We start from the raw sequence: 12,044 nt of genomic DNA, 5'->3' as shown, positions 1-12,044 counted from the left end.
GTCGCAATGCTGCCAACACGAGCATTGTCTTCGGGCTGACGAGGGCGAAGTAAACAATTTCAATTTCCTTGGCGCGTTCCACGCTGGTGTTTTGTTATTAGGCTAGGAGGACACCACATAGGGTGTGGCGCCTCCTAACACGAGCGGGACCGAGGTGCCAAACACCTCTAGCCACCCCTGAGGAATAAATCATATTCACGAGGTCACACTGCTTGTGAGTCTTCGATAATGATCCTTCCACAGGTTCAACTGCAGAAACATTGTTACGACTTCTCCTTCCTCTAAATGATAAGGTTTAGTGGACTTGTCACTGAAATGGCAAATAGTCAAAGGATGCCATTCTAACTGACCTACGAAGTTATGATGAAGACAAGGTCTTAGATGGAAGCTTGAAGACTTGGACATCTCAACAAACAATACACCACGAACTCAAGGTCAACATCATAGAGTCTATGATTTCTTTTTACATTCTAGAGTTCTAAGTTGATTTCCTAGTATTGAGTCTTAGGTTAGGTAAATCCAAGATGGAAGTGTCTCACAACAAGTCTAAAATGAAAATCATATAGAATGAGACAAAATATCATCATACATATATATGATAAATGACACTCATGCATTTGCATTCATACATACATGGTTTTGTGCATAAAAGATTTATTCTTTTTAAAAATCATATTGCATGCTCATTCATCATAGAGGGTATTTACCGCATAAATAGAAAACCCATTTTAAGCAAATTTAATCGATTAACCCGTTTGGTAATCGACTAAGTCTTGGAGAAATCCTTAATCGATTCAGGAAAGTCATAATCGATTAAATGTAGTTACAGAATGTAACCTCCCATGATTTCTGTCTATTAATTGATTAAGCACATTTTTAATCAATTAAGCCATAACTGAAAATCCATTTTTAAAGAAACCGTTAATCGATTAACGTGGCCATTTAATCGATTAACACATGTTGTATATGTTTTGAGCTAATTCTGTTATTTTGAAATAGAATTGAATCCGTTTTTAAAACAACTTTTCACCTTCATTGAGCAAGAATCGTCAAATTTTTTGAGAGAGAGAAAACCAAATATTCATGGTGCTAAAACGTTTTAAAGCTTCCCTGTTGTTTCTTTGAGATTTTCTTTCATAAGCTTCAAGAGTGAAAAGAGAGAGGAAAGTGAGAAAATCCTTTTCATCGCGCCAAAACATTTTTCATTCAATTGAAAACACCTTGCATGATTTCATAATTAGGTCCTTGAAAACAACTTTGTATTCTGTGCAAATATCGGAAAAGCAAGACTGGTGATCCGCGACACTTATTCACCCCCTTCTAGGTGTAATCTTACCTTAATGGTACTCAATAAGTGGTATCAGAGCTAGTACGAAAGTACTAGCTTTGCTGCTAAATTCGTTGATCTGAGGGATTAATTACTATGGGTTCCACACACCCCTTCGACGGTGATGGCACATCCATCAACCGCCCTCCGATTTTTAGCGCCTAAGGGTATGCCTACTGGAAGGTGCATATGCAAATCTTTATAGAGGCAATAGACACGGAGATTTGGGGCTCTGTTGTCAATGGGCCTTGCACTCCACTTCACATAGTGGATGGTGAACCCAAATGAGATTCTCTAGGGATTGTGGAATGACGATGAAAGACGTAAAGTCCAGCACAATCTCAAGGCAAAGAACATTATAACCTCTACCTTATTATACGAAGAATTCTTTTGGGTGTCACAGTGCCTAAATGCAAAGGAAATATGGGATACTTTGCAAGTAACCCTGAAGTCACAAGTGAGGTTAAGTGTGCTCGATTAAATGCTTTGACACATGAATATGAGTTGTTTAGAATGTTTCCTAATGAATCGATAAATGAAATAAAAAAAGATTCTCTCATATTGTAAATCATTTAATTGCGTTAGATAAGAATTTTTCTATTGGTCAACTTACGAAAAAAGTGTTGTGTTGTCTTGATAGGAAATGACAGCCTAAGGTAATATCAATTATGGAGTCGAAAGACTTAGACACTATGCCAATAACAACTCTCTTTGGCAAACTCCAAGAACAGGAAATGGAGTTGGGAGGCTTAACAATGCATGAAGATTCAGACCTAAAGAAAAAGGGCATATCTTTGAAAGCTACATCTTCACAATCACATGAAGAGAGAGACGATGTTGATTCAGGGTCTGAATTAGATGATGAAACGTTAAATCTTCTGGTTAGAAAGTTTTGCAAGTTTCTCAAGAAGAAAGGAGGATTTAAACGATTTCAAAAGAAGGAGGCAACTGATTCAACCAGATGAGGTAAAACTCCCAAAGATCGCCTCATTTGCAATGAGTGTGGCAAACCGGGCCATATGAAATTCCAATGCCCGACTCACCTCAAGAAGGTTGAACACGATAAAAGCATCACCAGGGACATCAAATCCAAGAAGACTTACATTGTATGGGATGTTCCGGAGGACAAGACAACGAGTAGCACATCCGATGAAGAGGAGACCGCCAAATTGTCCTTAATGGCAAACACTCACGAAATTAGCAGCACAAGCGATCCGGATGACAAGAGTGAGGTACATTTTTCTGACTGTTCTTTGTGTTCCGATGAGTCTCCTACTTACAATGAATTATATAGTGCATTTGTTGAGTTGCATGAGGAACTTAAGAAACTGGCAAAAATAAATGTAGATAGAAAACGAGTCATTTTGTTGCATGAAAGTAAAATAACTAAGATGCAAGAAGAACTAAATAAATTGAAACTAGAAAATGAAACTCTAGATCTCATCTACTCACCTGCCTCATGTAGTTGCGCGACTAAATTAATTGAACCCCTATAGGTGATAATTGTGATGTATTAAATGCTAAAATTTATGACTTGAAAGATAAATTGGCAAAACTCACTTATAGTAGTTATAACCTGAACAACCTATTTGAAAAATCTAGAAATGTAGGTAATTAGGGAGGTCTTAGCTATAAGCCAAATAAAAATAGAAGACCATATAAGAGGCAATTAGATTACATGCATAATATGACTAATCAAAAATTGTCTACTTGTTTTTATTGTGGTAAACATGGTCATACATCTATATCATGTTATATTAGGAAATATGGAATACCTAGTGGTAAATATGTATAGATGCGAAAAGGGCAAGAGTCCTTGATTACTAACAAGAAAGGACCCAATATAACTTGGGTACCTAATCAATTCAAGTAAAATTGTTTTACAGGTATATCTTCGAACTCAGAAATAACAATGTGTGTTAGACAATGGACGTTCAAGGCATATGACAGGTGACAGATCGAAGTTCCTAGATCTCTCACTAAATGGTAAAGGTTATGTCACTTATGGAGACACCAATAGAGGAAAGATACTAGGAGTTGGACGAATTGGAAATGATTTACAATCCGTAATAGAAAACATGCTATATGTCAAAGGACTAGAGTACAACCTGCTATGCATTAGCCAGTTGTGTGATAATAAGTGGTAGGATTACCAAAGCTTGATTTCAAATCAAAAGACTCTTGTTATACTTGTCAAAAGTGTAAACAAGTGGTATCAAAAAAGGGGGAGTTTGAAATGTCGATGATGGGCGAACTAACATTCTTTCTTGGACTACAAATAAAACAAATGAACAGTGGGATATTCATTCACCAAACAAAGTATTGCAAGGAACTCTTGCAAAGATTCGAGATGGATAAGTGTATGGAAGCAACAACACCTATGGCACCATCTTGCTATCTCGACTATGACGAAAAAGGTAAAGCAATTGAGGTAATCTGGTGGGATAAAAGGTTCTTTAATGTATCTAACTGCTAGTCGCTCCAATATAATGTTTAGTGTATGTATGTGTGCTAAATATCAAGCTTCACCTAGAGAATCTCATTTTAGTGCTGTAAAATGTGTTTGGAAATATCTTAAAGGAACAATGTATGTGGGTTTATGGTATCATAGGGATGCTTCGTTATCCCTAATAGGGTATTCCGATTCTGACTTTGCGGGATGCAAGGTAGACCGAAAGAGTACTACTGGGACTTGCCACCTTTTGGACAGCTCCCTAGTATCATGACATAGTAAGAAATAAGTCTGTGTTTCTTTGTCTACCACTGAAGCAGAATATATTGCCACAGGTGTATGTTGCGCTCAGATATTATGGATGAAGCAACGACTATTGGAATTTGGCTTGAAAGTAATGAAAATTCCTATAAAATGGATAATACTAGTGCCATAAATCTATCAAAAAATTGATAAGTGCCAAAAATACCTAATTTTCATACACTTTCTAGGGCACTTATCCTATGCAAAAATGAGAAAACCAACTTCATTCAACACTTTTTAGATAAATTTTGTGTGTTTGAATAATATAATCTTTGATCACCTCTTGTCCAAGTTTTCTATGAGTTTCGTAGGAAATTGGACCAAAAAGAATGCTTAAGCTTGAAGAAATAAAGCTTGCTTCACCTTGAAGAAATCAAGACAAAGTACATGACACATGTGTGCTTAAAACTAAGCATGGTAAGGTGCATGCTTAAACTTAAGCATGACTAAGCAAATTGATCTTGGTTGGAAGAAATTAAAGTAAAAGAAAAGTTGCTCACAAAGCAATCCAACCAAGCACAAAGCTATCTAGCCGAGCACCAAGCACCAGGCCAGGTCAGGCAGGCTGCTCAAGCAGGCAGCTGAGCATGGACCAGGTCAGCCAAGCTGATCAAGTAGGCAGCTAAGCATGGACCAAATTAGACTAGGCTGCTCAAGCAGGAAGCTGAGCTGGGACCATGTCAGCTAAGCTGCTCAAGTAGGCAGCTGAGCATGTGACCAGGTCAGCCAAGCTACTCAAGTAGGCACATAAGCATGGGACCAGTTGAGTTAAGCGCCTGACCCACCATAAAAATGATTGTTTGGCCTAGAAGAATGGTTATGTCATGGATGATGTCACAAGCCAAGAAAGCAGCCAAAGCTAACTTATGTACCACGTTTATGACCTCATGCATGAGACAACCAAGTAGGAAGTGTCACCATGCACGTAGCCTAGCCCATAATAGATTGTTCAAGCTAGCTGGCCAAGATGGGACGAGCTACGGACTCACCAGCTTGGGTGCGCCAGACAAGGAGCTAATCAACCAGAAAGGGGGGCTAAGCGGCCTTCACTTTTCCTATAAAAGGCACACCCATACCTTGCCTTAAAAACATTGCACATAGTTGTAAATACTTTGTAAATTTATCAACTTCTTCCCATTTCGGTTCTCTCTCTTTTTAGAGTGTTCTTAGGCTTTTTTTAGGCTTTTAGTTCATAGAAATTCAAAGAGAATGTTGTAGGCAAATGAGGTACAAAAACATGATTTTGTAACATCATTTGGAATCAAAAGCATCTCATCCTTGGATAGATGGCTCATGCTCCTACATATTGATTTGGATCATGGTGTAAGGTTATTTCTTTTCTTCATTTGTATCATATTTTGATTTCAATACATTCAATATATTACTTTTGGTTAAGTTTCAATTCTTTAAGAAGTTCTTAATGCGGTTTTAGCTTGATCACCTAAAACTTGATTTCATGATCCAAAATGCTTCGTTTTAATGTCTTGACAAATGAACAAAAAAGTAGGAATACACCTTAGTTCATTTGCCGAATCAAAACATCCATTTTAAGCAACTTATAATCAAGGCTAATCAATGTTTATGGAGCCTGAAATAAGGCATGACAACTTATTTCGTCGAGTGGCAGTTTTCTATTGATTAGTGTATTTTGCAAGGTTTGCAAGGTTTGGAATTAACCGAAAGTATAACATATAACTTGTTAATGTTCTTCAAAAATCATTTGAGTTTAGAAATAATTCCATATTTCAAACCAATCTTCTCTTATTGAATTTGAAAATAGTTAGTTCTTTACTTTTTCTTGTTTCTTATTTGATAGAAACATCAAAACAACTTTATGTGTTACTTTGTTACCTTTGATACAAGATACAAAGTATTAGTACATTTCTATTAGGAAATTCCTTGTGGTTCGACATTACCCTATATTATACTACAATTGAATCTTGAAAGAGATACAAATGTAAAATAGGAAAGTGTTATCAAATAAATTTTATTTGTTGACAAAGAAAGAAACCTGGAATCAAAGTGTAATTTAATTCATAAATTGTATCTTTGTGAAAATGAAAAATACACACTCATAATGAGTGATCTAACTACTAACTTTTATTTTCAGTCATTTACATTTCTGCAACTAACATTTAATTTATGTCATTTAAATTATGCAACTAACAATTTATTGTTTTACTCATTTATTCTTTACCAACCTTCCATAAGGAAGTAGTTTGGTTAATAAAAGGAAATTGAAATAAATATCACTCATTATCACTTATGTTAATTTGATAAATTCATACCTGTAAACCGATGTTGGAATTTATTCCACAAAGCCGAGATAGTATGAAATTGTTAATAATTCAATAAAACTATGTTTTTTTTATTAAAGTAACATTCTTGAAACCATTATACCGGGATTAGAATTTGTTCCAACAAAGTCGAGGTGGCGAGCAAAGAATCAACCTGTCATTAAATAAAATAATTAGGAACTCGCCACCTCAAAATAAAGCAAGCATGAAAACTCTTTGAACAAAAAGCCAATTCTGCATTCTAGAACTAAGCATATAGAGATTAGACATCATTTTTTAAGAGATCATGTTCAGAAAGGTGATTGCATACTTGAATTTGTTGAAACCTCGAAGCAATTAGCATATATTTTCACCAAGTCCCTTCCACGAGATGCTTTCTTTATGTTACGTAGAGAACTTGGCATACCTGATGAAAAATATCTAAACTAAGGTACCGAAGGTAATTATGTGCCTTGCTTGATCTTGACTACATGCTTATGAATGATACATGTTATGAATGCATGCTTCCTTGTTTAGATTATCTTCATGACTATTTTTATGCTCTATTAGTATGTCAAAATCCTTTAGGTTTGTATCTTAGCAATAATACTCTAAGCATATTCTAGAAATCTATAAATTGTACTAAAATATGTGTTAAGCTCTGCCAATAATCAATTCTTCTATGCCTTAATCAATTAATTTGAGTTCCAGTAGCCAAAAGAAATTTTAATCTTGCAATTTAATCGATTAAAAGTCCGTTTAATCGATTGCTTGGGCTCAATATTTTGAAACTCTGAAAATCGTCATCTGATTAATCGATTATCGTCAAAATTTAATCGATTAGCTGGGATCCAAAATCTCAATTTTTGAAAACTTTAAGTTGGTTAGTCGATTAAACTAATGCATATAATCGATTAACGACAACGCTATATCAGATTCAAGTGTCATTCTAGGTTATTTTTGACATAGAACCCTAATCCTCTTTGCTTCCCCCCTTTTGAATCTTTTCCTTAAATCGAGTATTCCAATAGAACTAATAACAATCTCTATTACTATTTAGTTGTTCCATCTCTATACAACCATAAATCACCAAAAATCTGAATCTTAACCATCTATCCCTCTTTAGAAACCCTAAAACCCCCAATTCGAAAACTGGACTATCGAATCGATTAAATTAGTGATATACCTGCTAAGATGAGTGAATCAAGAAGGATGAGAATGAAACACACCGCCAAGCATGCGAGAGGCGGAGAAAAGGTCTTTTCCTCGGCTCAAGGAGGACGACAGAATTGTGGAGACCCTTACTACTCTCCATTTCTTCAAGATGCCAAATTGGCTAAGTTTCAAGGTCGTAAGCAAACCTACATCCGGTATGCGGATGCATAATGGCTGGTTGCACAAGGCTTTCAATTCCCATATGGGTTAGAGACCCAAGGATTGAAAAAATTTGTGGAATTGAAAGGTAAGCTTTATTCTTCGCTCATTAGGGAATTCTATAGCAATTTTAGGTATAAAGATGAGGTGTATTCTTCAATGGTAATGGGGAAGATGATTATTCTTAAGGGAGAGTTATTTTTGGATGTTCGAGGTCTTGATTCTGATGGACCGAGACTAGGTGATTGTGCAAATAAGCCATGGGACTCATTCGATGCTATTGAAATGTACAAGTCTTGCTTGAGAGGATGTCACCTATTTGTATAAGGGGAATTAACCAAGGCAGGGTCATTGATTGTAGAAAACCGACTTTTCCACTACTTGATTGCATATATATTGGTTCAGATAAATACCAACCATGCTCAACCCACCGCCAATGATCTAAAGCTTATGTTCGTTATACGGAAAGGTATTGTGGTGAATTGGCCTTCAGAGATTCTAAAAGTTTTGCAGGGCATAGCTTCATCTTCATCAAGATTGCTCGCCTACGAGATATTCATCTCTCGTATTATTGACTATTATGAGATTGACCCACTAATGTGGACACTATTATGACAATTTCCCGAGAGTACCTTGTTGGTGATAATCTGATTCACAAAATGGGAATTTATAAATATGGTGATGAAGGGAAATATCAGGAAGATCATACTGCCAAAGTGAATGAGGATATGCCAAATGAAAATAATATTGCATATCCTAGTTAGTCTATCCTTGAGCAACCACCTATAAAGGCATCTACTGAGCCTTAAGATCTACCTTTTGGGCTTGCTCACATGGATGCTAAGGAATAGAGCCTCAATGCGCGTATTGATGGACATTTTCAGACCATAAGGGATTCTATGGCAGTTGAATTTCAGCAGTAACAACAACGACTTTTCGAAGAGCTAGAACGCATCATGTTGATTGTGCGTGCTCCACATGGCTCACTCCAACTACCACCTACACAAGATTAGCCTAGATAGGATTTTCTAGTGTGTCTAAGGTGTGTATGTGGTCTGCTTTAGAGATCATCTCTTAGCGTTTGATAATATTTTGATTGTATTTTGTTGCACTTATGTTGAAATCTATGTACTCGTTTGCACTTACTCATATATTTTGTAAAACTTGTTGCTAATTTGGGTTATGTTTCAAATTATTATGTTATCCTTTGATGTTATCTACATGTGTATATATATTGTTGAATGATTAATCTGCTCTACATATTGCCTATCATTATCATTGATCATTCTATGTAATTCATGTTGAACCTATATAACTAGATAAATCTCGCAATCAATTCTACAATAATCTGTTTTTATTCATACATAATCGATTAACTCCATTTTATAATAGATTAATGCTAAACTCTATGTACTTGTAAAAATTTTACTTAGACTGCTTAATCGATTATCCTTGATTAATTAATCGATTAAGACCAGTAAAATGTGTATATCTTTCCTTACTTTTGGCTTTTAATATCATAATCTGCCATAGATTTTTGATCACGCCAAAAGGGGGAGAAAGGTGTACTTTGAGCAGTTTTGCAGGTTGAAGTGAGCTTCCACTAGTAATCATGTTGCTACCCTAGTATTACCTCTTACATGGTTTGAGGGGGAGAACAAAGTGAGGGGGAGCAACGCATTTTGATTCAACCCTATGCAAACAGATTTTGCCCAGCTTCAAGTCATCAAACAAAGGAATTGTTTCAGTGTTTGTCATCATCAAAAAGGGGGAGATTGAAATGGCAAATAGTCAAAAGATGCCATTATAACCGACCTACGAAGTTCTGATGAAGACAAGGTCTTATATGGAAGCTTGAAGACTTGGACATCTCAACAAACAACACACCAAGAACTCAAGGTCAACATCAAAGAGTCTGGGATTGCTTTTTGCATTCTAGAGTTCTAAGTTAATTGCGTAGTATTGAGTCTTAGGTTAGGTAAACCCAAGATGGAAGTGTCTCACAAAAAGTCTAAAATGAAAATCATATAGAATGAGGCATAACATCATCATACATATATATGATAAATGACACTCATGCATTTGCGTTCATACCTACATGGTTTTGTGCATAAAGGGTTTATTCTTTCTATTAATCATGTTGCATGCTCATTCATTATATAGGGTATTTACCGCATAAATAGAAAACCCATTTTAAGCGATTTTAATCGATTAACCCGTTTAGTAATCGATTAAGCCCTAGAGAAATCCTCATTCGATTAAGAAAAGTCATAATCGATTAAATGGATTTACAGAATGTAACCTCCCAGGATTTCTATCTATTAATCGATTAAGCACATTTTTAATCGATTAAGCCACAACTAAAAATCCTTTTTTAAAGAAACTGTTAAGCGATTAACATGGACATTTAATCGATTAACATATGTTGTATAAGTTATGAGCTAATTCTGTTATTTTGAAACTGAATTGAATCCGTTTTTAAAACAGCTTTTCACCTTAATTGAACAAGAATTGTGAAATTATCCGAGAGAGAGAAAACTAAAGATTCATTGTGCTAAAAAGTTTCAAAGCTTTCTTGTTGTGTCTTTGAGGTTTTCTTTCATAAGCTTCAAGAGTGAAAAGAGAGAGAAAATAGAGAGAATCATTTTCATTGCGCCAAAAAGTTTGTGAGATCTTTCTGTCAAGGGTGATTAGAGCCGAATTAAGAGTCGTTATCTAACTCGGTGAAAAATCTATAACTTGAGGAGAATTCTCGTGATGTGTGGTATCATCACAGGTTAAGAATTAGGAGTCTTCATTAGAAAGAAAGTCTTGATTCAAGCAAGAGTTTCGGTTGGGGCAAAATTGCACAAATGGTATGGTATCCAAGTAGGCATAGATTAGGGGTCAAACCGAGCTTAGTGGCTCATCAGTTACAAGAAGGAAGTTTTTGTCTCGTTGTATTGGAAGTGTGGTTGTAAATTACATTTCTGAAAACTGAAGAAAAATCTCGTAGATCAACTGATTGGCCTAGATGTAGTTTGAAGTTGACCGCAAACAAACCATGATAAAAAACCTCGAGCGCTTTTTCTCTATCCCTATCTCTTTACAATTTTGTCTTTACTACATTCTATTTTTATTGGTTTTTTGTGATAATTGCTTACTGTTTTAATCATTTGTTAATCAAGAATCAATCTTAGGATAGTAAAGACCAAGAATCGTCACGGTTTTTATGAAGCAAGAAAACTGATTTTCAAAGTATAACAATCAGGATAATCGATTAACGTACTGATAATAATCGATTAATTGAACTGTCCTTAATCGAATAAACATGTCGATAATAGATTAATTGCATCAACTATGTATTCTCCGCAAATATTGGAAAAGTGGGACTGTGTTAGGTATCAGAGGTCTAGGAACACCTAGAAGGGGGAGGGGGTTTAATAGGTGTAGCTGTTAACAATCACCGCTTCTTGAACCAAAACCCAACAGCTGGATTAACAACAGGGTTTAATCGATTAACAACAAGGTTTAATCGATTACCTATTGCACAAAACAAAATGATCAAACATGCAAATTGCACAGTAATTAAAACAAAATTGAACAGATATAATTCAGATATTTTTATGCACAATTATTAAGTATACGACAGTCAACAAACATCTAACTTTTCAATTACAGATTCAATTTGTAATGGCAAGAAACATAAAGAAGATAAAGAGAGAAAGAACAGTGCAAAAAGGATTTTTATCCTGGTTCGTTTGCGGTCCACTGCAAACTATATCCAGGCCTCCACTTCTCGATCAGAGAGATTTTCTTTCTTCACAATATTGAAAAATGGATACAAACAACCAATTTAATTACAAGCACATAGGACGCTCCCTTCTTGAAATCTAGGATCTCTAAATCCTTGGTTTGACTATACCCTTCCCCTCTTGAGAAAACCTTTCTCACGAACTAGCCCAAGCCAAGATTCTTATCCTCAAATCAAGACCTCATAGCCATGGTGAAAAACTTCAATCTCTATGGTGATCTCACACCAAGAGACAAATCTAGACTACACAAAAACACGTTAAACATCAAGGTATACTAAGCACAATAATGCTTAGAATATTACAAGATAAAGACTCAAAGATTAACCATTTTCCTAATCACTTAAGCCATCAATACTCAAATGAGTTAATCAATATTAGTATACAAATCATTTCTCTCTATCAAAATCTAATGCATGATCATGTGAGCAAGATAAGAATGGATACGAAATTATGCAAAAACAGTAAGCATATGACAGCAATTAAAACATTATAATCTCTCTTCTCACACATGCAACTCT

At 35.5% G+C, this 12,044-nt stretch overlaps 1 long non-coding RNA gene across 1 annotated transcript in view; it reads right to left on the bottom strand.

Moving 5' to 3' along the window:
* The window catches only part of LOC109335578, a 20,693-nt gene continuing 8,917 nt past the window's right edge, over positions 269-12,044 (bottom strand). Inside the window, exons 3-4 of the long non-coding RNA XR_002106213.1 lie at positions 4,301-4,303; positions 269-310 (exon numbers count right to left, since the gene is read on the bottom strand). This is a non-coding gene — a long non-coding RNA (uncharacterized LOC109335578). The remainder of the gene's footprint in view (positions 311-4,300; positions 4,304-12,044) is intronic.

Source organism: Lupinus angustifolius, chromosome LG02, assembly GCF_001865875.1.
Source record: "Lupinus angustifolius cultivar Tanjil chromosome LG02, LupAngTanjil_v1.0, whole genome shotgun sequence".
Classification (NCBI taxonomy): Eukaryota; Viridiplantae; Streptophyta; class Magnoliopsida; order Fabales; family Fabaceae; genus Lupinus; species Lupinus angustifolius.
Note: the sequence above shows the minus strand (reverse complement) of the source record. Positions and strands in the feature narration are given on the sequence as shown.